The sequence below is a fragment of the Planococcus citri genome, chromosome 5 (genome assembly GCF_950023065.1).
Source record: "Planococcus citri chromosome 5, ihPlaCitr1.1, whole genome shotgun sequence".
Taxonomy (NCBI): domain Eukaryota; kingdom Metazoa; phylum Arthropoda; class Insecta; order Hemiptera; family Pseudococcidae; genus Planococcus; species Planococcus citri.
The window spans coordinates 24777295-24791763 of NC_088681.1; the positions used below are offsets into that span (position 1 = coordinate 24777295).

At 38.3% G+C, this 14469-nt stretch overlaps 1 protein-coding gene across 1 annotated transcript in view; it reads left to right on the forward strand.

Moving 5' to 3' along the window:
- The window catches only part of LOC135849364 (nephrin-like), a 380313-nt gene that overhangs the window by 321788 nt on the left and 44056 nt on the right, over window positions 1-14469 (forward strand). The window lies entirely within an intron of this gene.

The following is a 14469-nucleotide window of genomic DNA, read 5'->3' on the forward strand; positions in this document are numbered from 1 at the left end:
TTACGTTTGAAATTGCTCGCGAGAGTGTTTCCAATCCAATCGGTATGATTAAAGGTAAATTTTTGCGTTGGCTCGACTGGGATGAAACTCGAATGTTTAGAAATTAAAAATAGCTCTCGGAATCAGGCATTCTCGCGAGATTCGAATGAACTACAACCTATGATTCGAATAAAACCTTATCGTTGGGATGGGCTTTTACTCGACGATGTTTTACGTTTGTGGAAGCCTCTAGTGTATATTAGGAAAGCCTTAGTTCTACACAACGCACGTTTACGTTCACCGAAAGGAAAGGTTCACCTACAGTGGTAAAAAATTTCTGCAGTACGTTTAATTTATTCATAGAATGAGTATATTACGCTCGTATTCAAATATTAATTTAATAATTTCGTACTGATTGCTGAGTGATTTACATTTTGTACGAATGTAACCGAGGTTCGAATTTGTATTCTAAAATTGTCGTACATTTGGCAAAGTACCGTAAACTTTAAATCAACCTGTCGGAATGCTTAATTGTGGTGAACTTATAAATTATTCCCGCCGGAGTTAAACTTACCAGAAAAGACGAAGGAGTTAATTCGAATACCTTTAGGTAATAGGACAGAATGAAGATGAAAGTTTTACTGGGAAACAAACGTTTTAGGATCGTTGTACCAGAGACAAAATACTTTTCATGCTTGCCTAGCCAAAGTTTCCCAGCGGATAAGTTGCCCCTGAAATTAGCTACGAGTACCAACAGCTTGGACTGCATTTCCATTCGTCGTCGTCGTCGTCAAAAGATATTTCTACTTATTAGCCTACTTGGGGGCCAGTTATGTACCTAACCCTGCTGGTGGCATGTCTCGTAACACTATTTTTGCAAAATTCATCATTCAAATCCAAAAAAGTAAAAAATTTTCAAGCATACTTAATCAGAAATTTTGAAGCTTTTTCAGTTTCTACTTCTGTTGAAAATTTTACCATGAATAAATTTGCAGTGAAACGTAGCAAAACTTACAAAATTTTGTAAATAGGTAGGTATTAATTGATACCCTCGCCCACATTTCAAGCTAATATGTTGATGTATGTGTAGGTATATATCAAGTTATTACGTAATACCAATTTCCCACATGAATTAAATTCAATTTCTAGTTCAACTGCAAAGCCTGCAGCTAAATTTCAATATTTTCCCACCGTTTCCACAAACTTCTCCAGAATAAGCAGAAATCAATTCCAGCTGTTAAATTTTAATCAAAAGACGTGTTTTTACATCCTAAATCCATTAAGAGATTGTCGGTTGAGTTTACTAGTACAAGGCCATCGCATAAACCTTATTTATGACTCTGAGTACCATTAAATACGAAATGAGAAAAATCATCACATCTTCTCTTAATGTTTACGTACTCTACAGTATTATGGTTTATTTTTACTTCCCAATATCAATAAAGGGAATTTAAGCCTTTTTGTTTTAATATTTCGAGATATTTTCATATTCATGTTATTCTGATCAGTTAAGAATACAAGCCTTCTTCATTGGAGGTTTTTAAGAAAAGATTCTAAATGCGAATTTGAAAATTGTTTCATGCCAAGCAACGAAACAAAAAATACGTACCTAGACCTACACATTTTATGAAATCTTTGAATTTGTTCGTAATAAAAGAAATTAAAAATTTTCCACTACATGAAAATAAAAAAACTTGAGTTCGAGAAAAAAAAACTCGTCCAGTGAAAAAATAAGTTTTTTTTTCAAAATCAAAAAAAAATGCTGCAAATTTTGAAGTAAGTAGGTATATAAATATTAGAATTTAAAAATTCAAAGAATATGGTCTGCCTTAAAACAAACTCTTTAAACTGAAAGAAACCGTTTATCATTTGAAAACAGTAATTTTCCAGAAAAGATGGGAAAAAATTCTCTCAAAAAAATCATGCAAATAATGAAAATAAAAAAATGTGTTTCAAAAATTTGTTAAAATAAATGCCAAAATATGAAGCATTTTTCTTCCCCTCTACTTTCTTTTCACTCCAACTCCCTCACCCACGATTGAGCAAGACCAAACCCAAAAACACAAAACAAATAGGTATACCTACCAGAAAAAGTACGCAAAAGGCAAAATATGTTTGTACTTTGAAAAAATGTGTAAAAAAAAATTACCAAGTGGATCTGTTTTCAAACGAATTGTTTACGTATAAATTGATACAATTCTGAGTGAATTGTTCGTGAGCGTATTAATTCATTTAAGTGAATCATTCATGAACGAATTGATTAATTTTTTGAAAGAACCATTCGCGAACGAATTATTCAATTCTTCAATTTATGAATCAATTCGTTCGCGAATGATTCGCCAAAAATTATTCAATTCGTTCGTGAATGATTCACCAAAAATTGAGTAAATGAATCGATTTGTTCGTGAACGAGTCACCTATACGAAGAAATTCGTTCGCGAATGATTCACAAAAAATTATTCAATTCGTTCGTGAATGATTCACCAAAAATTAAGTAAATGAATCGATTCGTTCGCGAATGATTCACCAAAAATTATTCAATTCGTTCGTGAATGATTCACCAAAAATTGAGTAAATGAATCGATTCGTTCGTGAACGAGTCACCTATACGAAGAAATTCGTTCGCGAATGATTCACAAAAAATTATCCCATTCGTTCGGGAATGATTCACCTAAATTATTAAATTCGTTCGCGAATGATTCGCCAAAAATTATTCAATTCGTTCGTGAATGATTCACCAAAAATTGAGTAAATGAATCGATTCGTTCGTGAACGAGTCACCTATACGAAGACATTCGTTCGCGAATGATTCACAAAAAATTATCCCATTCGTTCGCGAATGATTCGCCAAAAATTATTCAATTCGTTCGTGAATGATTCACCAAAAATTGAGTAAATGAATCGATTCGTTCGTGAACGAGTCACCTATACGAAGAAATTCGTTCGCGAATGATTCACAAAAAATTATCCAATCCGTTCGCGAATGATTCACCTAAATTATTAAATTCGTTCGCGAATGATTCGCCAAAAATTATTCAATTCGTTCGTGAATGATTCACCAAAAATTGAGTAAATGAATCGATTCGTTCGTGAACGAGTCACCTATACGAAGAAATTCGTTCGCGAATGATTCACCAAAAATTATCCAATTCGTTCGCGAATGATTCACCTAAATTATTAAATTCGTTCGCGAATGATTCACCAAAAATTATTCAATTCGTTCGTGAATGATTCTTGATTCACCAAAAATTAAGTAAATGAATCGACTCATTCGTGAACGAGTCACTTATATACGAATCAATTCGTTCTCGAATGATTCACCAAAAATTATTCAATTCGTTTCCGAATGATTCACCTAAATTAATAAATTCATTCGCGAATTATTCACCAAAAATTGAGTAAATGAATTGATTCGTTCGTGAACGAATCACCTATACGAATAAATTCGTTCGCGAATGATTCACCAAAAATTATACAATTCGTTCGCGAATGATTACGAACGAATCACCTATACGAATAAATTCGTTCGCGAATGATTCACCAAAAATTATACAATTCGTTCGCGAATGATTCACCAAAAGTTATTCAATTCGTTCGCGAATGATTTACCAACTATTAATCAATTTGTTCGCGAGTGATTTGCCTACAAATTAATCAATTTGTCCAATCGTCAATCATTTGTGAATAATTCGATTCGATTCACTTCGCTTGAAAACCGATCAATTCCCATACAATAGTTTCACAAAAACTGAATCCATCGTTGGCTCAGACCAATTACCAATCGATCGGGATGGTCAAAAATGGATTACCAATCCGGCTTTATATGTCAACTTGAGGAATTATATTCCTAAAAGAAATTTTTTATTGCAAAATTCAAACTAGCAGGAACGAACGGTCGAAAGGTTCAAAAATATTGTACCTATACCTAATACGAATTTATTGGTACAGGATTACATTATGGCTCATTTCATTGGTCTGACAATTCTTTCCAAAACCAGGAAACCCGAAACTCCTTTGAAGGTCCCAGAATGGCTCAAAATCATCAACCACCAGCAATAAATAAAATTTCAGCTTTATTTCCAAATTTCATGAAATTTTGTGTTTTTCACAGATACAGGAAAATAAACCTTTAAATTTGAAGAGTGATATTCCAAAACTCGCTTTGTCCATTTTTATCAAAGTTGGGTTTTCAGCAGTACCTGGTAGATGAAGTATTAACTCACATTCCTACATTATCAACCTACCAAAATGAGGTGTTAAACTCACCTAAATAGCCAATTCACTAAAACTTGTTAGACGGATATGCCTTAATGGTAACACGTATGTGTAAAACAGGTAATTTAACCCTTCCAGCACCGTTCGGTGATGTGGTTGGTAACAATGAGTGGTCAAGGTGTCAAATGAGCCTTCCAGCTTCTTTGGCAACTGGACCAACTCGTAGTTCGTTTTCGTGAAGCAAGCGAGTTGCCAAGATAATATGTCCTTAATTCTTTAGAGCTCCGGCCCTAGGTTTAAAGTGTTCTTGTATATTTTATAATTTAGTAATAATTCAGTAGTGTTAACGTAATTTTCCCCCTCTGATAAATATTGTATTGTTTTCCCTATTTCTCCGAGTCGGTTTAAGTATATTGTGTCATTTTTGACCATAATACATTCGTTTACACGAACTTTGCGTATGATATTGTATTGTGTTCGGTAGTGTACTAAAAGCCCTAGCCGAGGTAAGTAATTAGCTTTATTACGATTACACCAGTGCATTCTCCGTATCCGATTACCTGCTTATTCGAGTAGGTAATTAGTCAGTAGGTATCGAATATACGAACGTATATTTAGTAGGTACCTACGACACAATATTATTTTATCATTGGCGCCTCAACGCAAATCTTTATTGCATGCAAAGTGAGCTTGATTTTCCTTACGGAAAAACGCGCCTAATATACAGTTAGCTACTGTAATCTGTTTAAAGTTAATTAATTTGTGCTTCGCTTCCGCTTTCGGATAACAAATACCTGTGTAGGTATTTGTATATTTGTAAACGTGTGCAATTAGGTGCGAAAAAAGGCGCGAACGCGTCTACATACTTAGTTGACCTCGTCACGCTTGATTTCAGAGGGGAACCTCTGTACAACGTCCGAGGTGCGAAACCTGTCCCAGACAGAACAACTATATCTGCGGTGCATGTGTGACTCATTCACGCATTTCTGCTGTCTGTCAACGCCTCTAGTTTTACGAGCTAGTAATTTTATTTGTGTAATACTCGTTCCAATATATCGCTCGTATGTCGGAACTTAAAGACAGACTAAGAAATAGGCCTAACAGACGAAGCCTAAACGAGAGAGATTTGCAAGGTCGCAAACTAAGCAACGCAGGTAGTAAAGAATCGTCGCGAAATCCCTCATTAAACAACTTAGGTCCTATACACGAAATGAACGATTTTGGCGACGAAAGTCATGACCTTACCGCGAGTGACGGTGAGGTAGTTAACCCTCCCACAATGCCGCCCGGCGATCTATCGTTCGATGTAGTTGCTGAAAGACTTACGTACACCTGGAATTATGTCGATGGTCGTTTTAAAAAGGTATATAAAAAGCAAAAAGATATGCAAAATAGAATCAATGAAATTGACGTGTCGTCACAACAGGCGAGTAATGCCGCGAATCGTGCATTGTCATTGGCCGGTAAGGCTAATGATATAGCCAAAGCGAACCAGAAAGAGGTTGATAAAATCAACAAAGCATCTGCGGCGTACGTCAAGAAAAATGACAGGTTCCAGGAAACCACCAATAAACTTATAAGTGATACAAATGATGAGATGCATCAATTATTTGATGACATACAAGAGCTGGATCACAAGCTTGAGGAACATGCAGAAGTATTGCAGGATGCAAATGCTACTACCGAACACCTTGCCAAAAAGGTCAATACCCTCGAGCAACGTGTTAATAACGCTCCGAGCGGAGGAGGAGGTAGCGGGAACCGCCAACCTAATAAGATCGACGTGATGTTATTAAAAGCATCTAATATAGTTTTCACGGAACAAAATCGTTTATTTCCACACGATTTTATTCAAAAGTTTGAGCATTTTACAAACGCTACGAATGCTCCTGATGCGCATAAAGCGCACGTGTTTACTACAGTAGTAGCTACGAATGATCGCGAGACCTGGATGACGACGTTATCGCCAGATGATACGTACGATCGTACAAAGGAAAGTTTCTTGAGATTCTATTGGAATGAACGAGCCCAAGATATGCTCGAACGAGCTTGCGATAATTTTGATTGTGCTAACAGTCTACAAGACGTAATTGGACAATTAATTCGATTTACAATCGCGCTAAGCCATTCCGATCATCGTAGCACATCGTATATAATTGATACAATCGCGCATAAACTTCCTGGTGCGTACCAGATGCGAGTTGAAAAGAAAGGCCAAACGATAGAGCAATTTATCGAAAAGCTACGTGCGTTGAGTGAAATCAATATCGATTTTGCGAAACATAAGAAGGTGAGGATTATGCCGAACGTGCAATCCAAACCAACCCCCCAATGGACGTTGCAACAACAAATGATTATGAGTGGTGTATGGCCCCCCCACGCACCCCCAACGATCCAAATGGGACCGATGGGACCGCTCCCACCCAATCCACCCCCATTAATGCAACATCCACTATTTTCAGCTCCAACAGTACCGCCGGTACGCCCGAATGCATTCCGGTATCCCCCATTAATTAGAGGCCAAGCTAATCCACAGGGGTGGATACCCAGGCACATATTTAATCGAGGAAACAATCGGAATGCAAATCACAACCAAAATGTGTATTACACACCACCCGCGCAAAATAATAATGCGAACGCCAATGCAGCAATTCCAATGCCCCCACCCACAGCACAGAATGCTCCATTGCCAATAATGCCAGCTAAATACATGATAATAGACCCAAACGGGATACCTAGAATGACGACTGGCATCCAATCTCAATATAATGACGATGATGAGTTTTATTATAGCGATGAACATCAACCATTGTATGATGAAATACAGAAACAATACAATGATTGGTACGATGCTTGTTTAAATCAACAGATGCATCAAGCGACAATTACCGAATTGCCACCACAGCGACAAACCATTGACAATTCGATGCAAGTTCAATACGCCACGCTTATGCATCCAGCACCTACCGCCACGCACGTGGCCACGAACGTAAACAACCCGCACATCCCGCCTACTCCTACAGCTACGAGTATTCTAACGAGCACCACGAATACAGCGTCTACGACGACTCAACCAGCAGCCACCACGGCGACTTCGGGAAACCGACAGAGCTAGGGGAAGAGAGGGATAACCCTAGCCACATAGAGATCCCTAACGATATGTTTTACGAGTATGTGTGGATCGGAGATGGTTTGGTCCATCATCTCAAACGAGGTGATGTTGATCAAATTGAAAAATTACCAGATTACGTACGTGATCAAATAGGTTTAGAAGAGCTCTATGCGAGCCTGCAAAAGGTGACTTTCACACCTACTGCCAAGGTGGTATTATCGTTAGGGCAACGAGAATTGAATTTCTCAAGAAAACCCTACGAGGTCGTAGAGAAGCAAATTAACAGTATTATTAATTTGCTATTGGACGTTAAAAAAGTCCAGCATATATTTTTAATGATGCCGCTGGTAAAACCTCGTAAAAAAGGTGACAAACCAGTAAGCCTAAGTAGGTACATTGCGTATAGAAATATTTTAGTAAAACTAACAGACGATAAACGTATCACGTTTTGGCGCCAGATGGTGTACGCATATTTAAAATTAGAAAAGATCCATACGGAAAATGGCGATGAATTTGATCGACCTGCGATCGATCAAAGAAATAATGTAATACCATTACAGAATAAATTCTTTTATTCGAAAGCGTACAATCGATATTACCCAGACATGTCGATGTACACGCACGTGTTTCAGATGGTTGTGCACGCTCTCGATAAATGGGAAACATCTGTACTTGATTACAAACGTGATAGAGAGGCCCCGCCGCAGGAAGCTGCATTAGGACGTCTGAAAACATTATTCGAATCGAATATCGACCGAAATAAAAACCCTATGGACGAGAAAATTTACATAAACAACTCGATGATGAAGAAATTAATCCAAGCGTTGTCTATGAAAATTGATTGCTGTCCAAATACGGGTGTTTATTTACGTCGAAAAATAACGCCAAACGGCGATGCAATTTTTGCAAAAATTGTATATGATCCGCCAGCTAAGGCTGGCCACTTATCCAAACCGGTGAACTTTGAAGAATTGACCATTCTTTCACCAAAACCGCCAAAACAGATTTTTGGCAAAGGTGATAACCAGGTGATTATGGAAGATGCTAATTCTGATGACGAGAACCCGGAAGTGGATAAAACACCTAAATTGAAAGTCAATGCGATTGATGCAATCGAGTATGCACACCCTGCTTCGAACGAAGATGAGATACAATCTATGACTCGTGATCAATTTATTGATCACCAAACGGTTGATCCAGCGTGTGTAATCCCGGTTATGATTGGATTAAAACCGATGGCGTTGCAATTGGACTCAGGGGCTCTGCCCAATGTAATTTCGAAGCCTGTCGTCGAGTATATTACTCGACAACACCCTCAATGGATTAAGTATATCCAATTACGCCGTCCGGTACTATTAAGAATGGCTGATGATAAATTAGTCAAAACAATGACTCATATCGTGGAAATTTGTATGAGAGTAGGTACTCAGATGATTTACTCACCATTTTACATCTTGGATACTCCCGCCAAATCGTGCATAATGGGCCGTGTGGCCATGAGATACTTAGGTATTTTACCTCAGCTAGAAGAGGGGCACGATTATGCTTTATGTAAACCACGAAATGGACAACCGTTCAAAATACCTTACCTACGTGAGGACGAATATAGGGACGCCTTGTCCGTCTACCATTGTGAAGTTGAACCACAATACATGCACGAAATGGTGCACAACTTACACAGAAAATCGGGATACCTCGACCAAGAGCTATTCGATGAGCAATTCAAGGCTCAACAGCTCTATAAAAAGAATATGAAGAATGACTTAAACAACCTCGTTCTCAAGGGTAAAATTACCGTGAAAGAGGCAGACGATGCCTATAAAGAAGTTGAAGGCTACTGTGACATTTTCAGCAACTCGCCAGGTCGCTATGTTGGCGAAAGAGTCAACTTCAAGTTTGACATTGACCCAAAACTGGGTCCTTGGAGAGGTGAAAAATTCCGTCCTTCGCAGAAGATCATGGAAGCCTTGAGAAAGACGATCGCAAAAATGTTGCGAGAAGGTATAATAAGGCCCTCACGGTCAAAATACATTAATACGATGGCGCCGGTAATAAAAAAGAACGGTGACATTAGATTGTGTTTAGATGCCGACGAACTCAATAAAAAACTACAACAAGTGCTTACAGAACCGAACCCGGTTGAATGGATCATCTTTGAAAACAAAGGTGATGAATTATTTTGCACTCTCGATTTTACTGCCGGTTTCTGGCAGCTGGTTCTCGACGAGGCATCGCGTCAATACACCGCATTCCAAGTATGCGGACAAGTTTATGAGTTTTGTCGATTACCGTACGGTTTGAAAATATCAAGTGGCGAGTTCGTTCACATGATAAATCAGGTGATTCCTGACATGAAAGGAGTGACTAAGTTTGTTGACGACGTCAAGGTGTCTGGTGCAACATTTAGAGAGACTTTAGATCGTCTGAAAGAAGTATTCGAAGCAATTCGAAAGAATGGTTTAAAATTAAACCCTAACAAGACGCAATTTTTCCGCGAATACGCGGAACATTTGGGCTTCATTATTTCAAAAGATGAAGTTGCCAAACAGAGTGAGAAAATAAAGAAATTTATGGAATTTGTTGAAAAACACACGAAGAAAGGGAAATTTGCACTAAAAACGGTGAAAGAAATTCTCACTCTGGTAGGACTGACCAGTCTTTATAGGAATTTTATTCCTAATTATATGCAAATTTTGCGACCTATCTATGACCTTACCAAGGGTAATGAAGACAAGGTCGTATGGGGCAAGGAGCAAGAAAAAGCTTTTGAGCAATTGAAAGCTGAGTATTGCAAAGATTTCAAACTGAAACCACCGCCTCAAGATGGTGATTTGTATCTTGATACGTACGTATCCAAAGATGCAATGAACGCTGTGTTATTCTACATAGATAAGGTATCGAAAGAGAAGCATATCTGCTTATTTGTATCGAAACTTTTCGAAACACATCAGAAGAATTTCACGCTTTTCGATCGTGAAATGATGACACTGGTGCAAGTTTTGAAGAAAGTTCAAATGTGGGTCATTGGACGAAAAATTCACGTTCGGAAAAATTTATTGGCGATCGCTAATAGGTATAGAGAGATGGCGCAAACACATCGTAAAGCTGCTCATTGGATTACTTGGTTCAATTGTTTCGATCTACAATGGACTATGGATAAATCCAATAAGCACTTGTACAGTGTAAAAGCGCCAGAATTGGAATTAAAGAATTTTTCGACCGAAATACCACCTTTGGAAGTGTTATTTGTTGAAGAAAATATCACGATACTTCATAATCGTCTGAACAATATTCCTAAGTTCCAAAACGGAGATGAAAAATGTGAAGCGATCATGAAGATTTTAACTACGCATTATCCGGAAACGGACAAAAAAGAAATCGAAATAAAAAAGCGTAAAGCTAAGAAATTCACAATTAAAGATACGCTCGTATATGAGAATTCAAGTGAGGAAATGGACCTGGATGATGAGGAGGTCACCGACCTCACACCTATCAAGAAACCTATGCTAATGAAAAGGCTAGATAACGGCTCGCTGGTACCATACCTACCAGACACTCTATTCTACGATACAGTAGACTACCTGCATTACGCATATGGCCATTTGGGCCCAGCTAAGTTGGAGATGATATTTCGTCGTATGTATTATCATCCTAACACCATGCACTACATATGCGAAATATGTAATACGTGCATTGTGTGCAAAGTAAATAAAAATTACACCAACCACAAGGTCTTAGAATACGGACAAATAGAGGCGTACGCCATAGGCGATGTTTTGTCAGTTGACATTTTTGGACCAATTCCTGCAATCAAAGGATACCCTAAATTTTTACTGGTGGTAAAAGACATTTTTACCGGTAAAACTTGGATCCAAACAATGTGTCATACGCGACAAAAGGATGTCTGCAACGCAATGCAAACCGTCCTTGCGGACATCGAACGTCGTGACGTAACCGTCAAAAAAGTAATTACCGACAACGGTACTCAATTTATTAGTGAATCGTGGTATAAGCTACTTGAACATAATGATATCAAGGTAGCCCATACCAATGCCTACAACCCGCAATCGTCTTCGGTCGAACGTACGATGCGAGTAATCGGTGATAAGCTGAGGGTGAAATTGAATAAAATTCATAACCCTCATAAACCCCATACGGGATGGCAAGGCTTTATTGGAGAAATCCAAATTGAAATAAATAATACACCTACGTCATTCGGATTCACCCCGAACGAGGCATGGGGCATGGTAGATGCTATAAATGCGAAAATGCCTCATAAACGAAAGAAATTCGATTTTACCCATAAATTAATCGAATTGAAAGAGAATTTGAGCAAAATTAAAGCTCCTTCAATTCCTTTATCGGAATGCTTTACGAAGAAATTAGACCCTATGGTCGACTTAATTTTAGATCCAGACGGATACGCCCGCGTAACCGCCGACGGCGCGTGTTCGAAGAATGGAGACGCGGACGCGGTAGTGGGGATTGGAATCTGCTTTGCACCAGATTCATTGAGAAATGTATCCGATCGGATATCACCTACTGAAGATTTCCAACTGTCGAATAATTTTGCTGAATTGTCAGCCATTATTCAAGCATTGGAAATTTTAAAATTTAATGACGTGAAAAAAGTTAAGCTTTTTTCAGATTCGAATTACGTCATTAAGGCTCTGAACCATACGGTTAACGTGTGGTTGAAAAACAAGTGGCTTAACGCCAGGAAAAAACCTGTCCACCACAAGAAGCTTTTTGAGCAAATTTTGGAATTGAAAAAATCGTTCGATTTCATTGAATTTCACCACGTCTACGCACGTAAATACGAATACACGAACGTGATAGCGGATCACTTGGCCAAAAAAGCTGTCTACACGATTGAACTGGCGAAATTCCAAATCGATAAAATGACTGACCGTCAAATAATTGAAACTTATATTCGGGAAAGAAGACGATTAAAAAAGATCGAAGAGGAGTACAAGTTCAACAAGGAGCACAAGGATCCAGACACGCTTAAGGAAGGAGATATGGTTTTGCTCACAAACCATAAATTGTCTAGTTCGGACAAGCAAACCTCGAAAAAATTGTACCAAAAGCGTATTGGTCCATTTAAGATTCTCAAACGAGCAGGTACCAACTCGTACCTACTTGAACCAACCGACGGTTCAAACGTGAATCGCATTGCGAACGTTAGACAACTTACGTTGTTTTTAAAAAAGGCTGAAATTTCAGAAATGGAAAAAGATCCCTGCCTACGTTCGTGGCTTGATAAACGTACGTTAGAGAAGAAAATTTCTGATTTTTTGAATGACCATAAAATTGAAACCAACAACGACGAATCATCGGAGGAGGATGAATTAGAAATGGTCGAAAAAATTCAAAAAATCAAGGTTCCAAGATCGGACAAAAATGATGAAAATACCAAAAACGCCACGAAGGTAATTTTGTCAAAATTAGAAAAAATCGCGCGAGATCAAAGACAAGCCGCTCGAGCTAAGAAACGTTCGGAGTACCTAGCTAGTAAAGCTGGCACTAGTAGTGAAGAGCCAATATACGAAGAATTGGACACACCTGTGAAGAAGAAGAAAAAGAAGAAAAAGAAAAAGGAAAATACTTCGAACGAAGTACCTGTCATAGATCTAACCACGGATGACAAGGAGAAAGATGCTGCGAATGAAGAACCAAAGGAAAAGAAAACTCGAAGATCTGAACGTCTCGCAGCTACCGCCCTTCGAATGGGACAACGGTTAATTTTGAAAAAGAATGCCAAAACGGTAAACCAAATTAAAATGCTTGATAATGAACAAAAATTCTACGGCAAGTATTACGGTACTGATCCAGATCCAAAAACTGAATACGAAGATGACCGTTCGGTATCAGTTAGCGAAAGCGAAAGTGACTCGTCTGAATTGTCTTCGGACGAAGAAAACTCACTGGAATTCATATTAAATAATTCGCCAAACAACTCTGATACGGAGAAAAGTGATAAGAAAGGTAAAAAAGCAAAATCGAAGATTAAAAAATTGGCGCTTTGGTTGATGGGTTCGAACAAAAAAGATTAGAATTAGCCAATTCAGCGACGCTCGTCGTTCTATCATTCGTATTCACCCGCACCCTCTCGCTACTTTCTTCGTACCGATCTCGTAAAATTCCAGGAAATTTTGCGAGAATCAGCCGTTCGGTTTTGGAAACATCACGCGTCATCTATCGATTGAAAGGCTATTATGTTGTGTAGATCAGTATCGAACGGGTGTAATTGTGCGTAACCAGAGCTAACGTGGCTATTTTTATTATTTAGCGCCTGATGCGGTGAAGTATAAGTTCGCGAAAAACAAGTACATGTGCGGTAATACAGTTTAATATTCAACGATCGTAATGAATAACAATCGACCATTCCCATACCTGGCTCCCGCATTACGCAGACGTCGACCATGGAACCTACGATTTGGGTATGTTACCGTTCGAATACGACTAAACGGAATGGTCCATGATCGTATTTTACCGGATGCGATTAGCGTTAACGTACGAGCTAGAGGACGAGCTTGCACAATAAGATTCACCCGAGTTGATCTACGAAACATGATCCGCGAGCTGTACCATCAAGATCTATTGTTCGACTTTGACTACAATCCAATAGAATTAATCATCATGGAAATTCACAACTTCTACTTCGCAAATGGTGATCGATTATTGTTAATTCGCAGAGAAAGCCGTACGGCACGGGTACGCATACCCATAGCAGTCGTCGATGACTTCCTCGATACTTTCGGCTTTATCCCGGCGGAATTTATGTAAGTTATAAGATGTTTAGATTAATTAGGATACGTACGTACCACTTAGTATTAAGTCAAGATGTACCTTATTTCTTATCTTTGTCGATTTTTCGTTTCGAATAAAATAATCAATGTACATACGTATAGATTTCTTTATTTTATTTAAAGTACAATAAATGAACAAATTTACACACATACAAAGCCAGAGAGTAACTATGGTAAGAGGTAAGCGAAATTGATTCTCTTGAATATCGCAATCGTGAAATATCACATCACTCTAGACCGGAGAATATTTTGCTAAGCAAAATTCGAATGTGCGTTCGTACGATTATCAAACCAAAATTTTTGATAAATCAACCAATGTTCCAGTAGCTCGATTAAGTGCGTTCTCGCAAA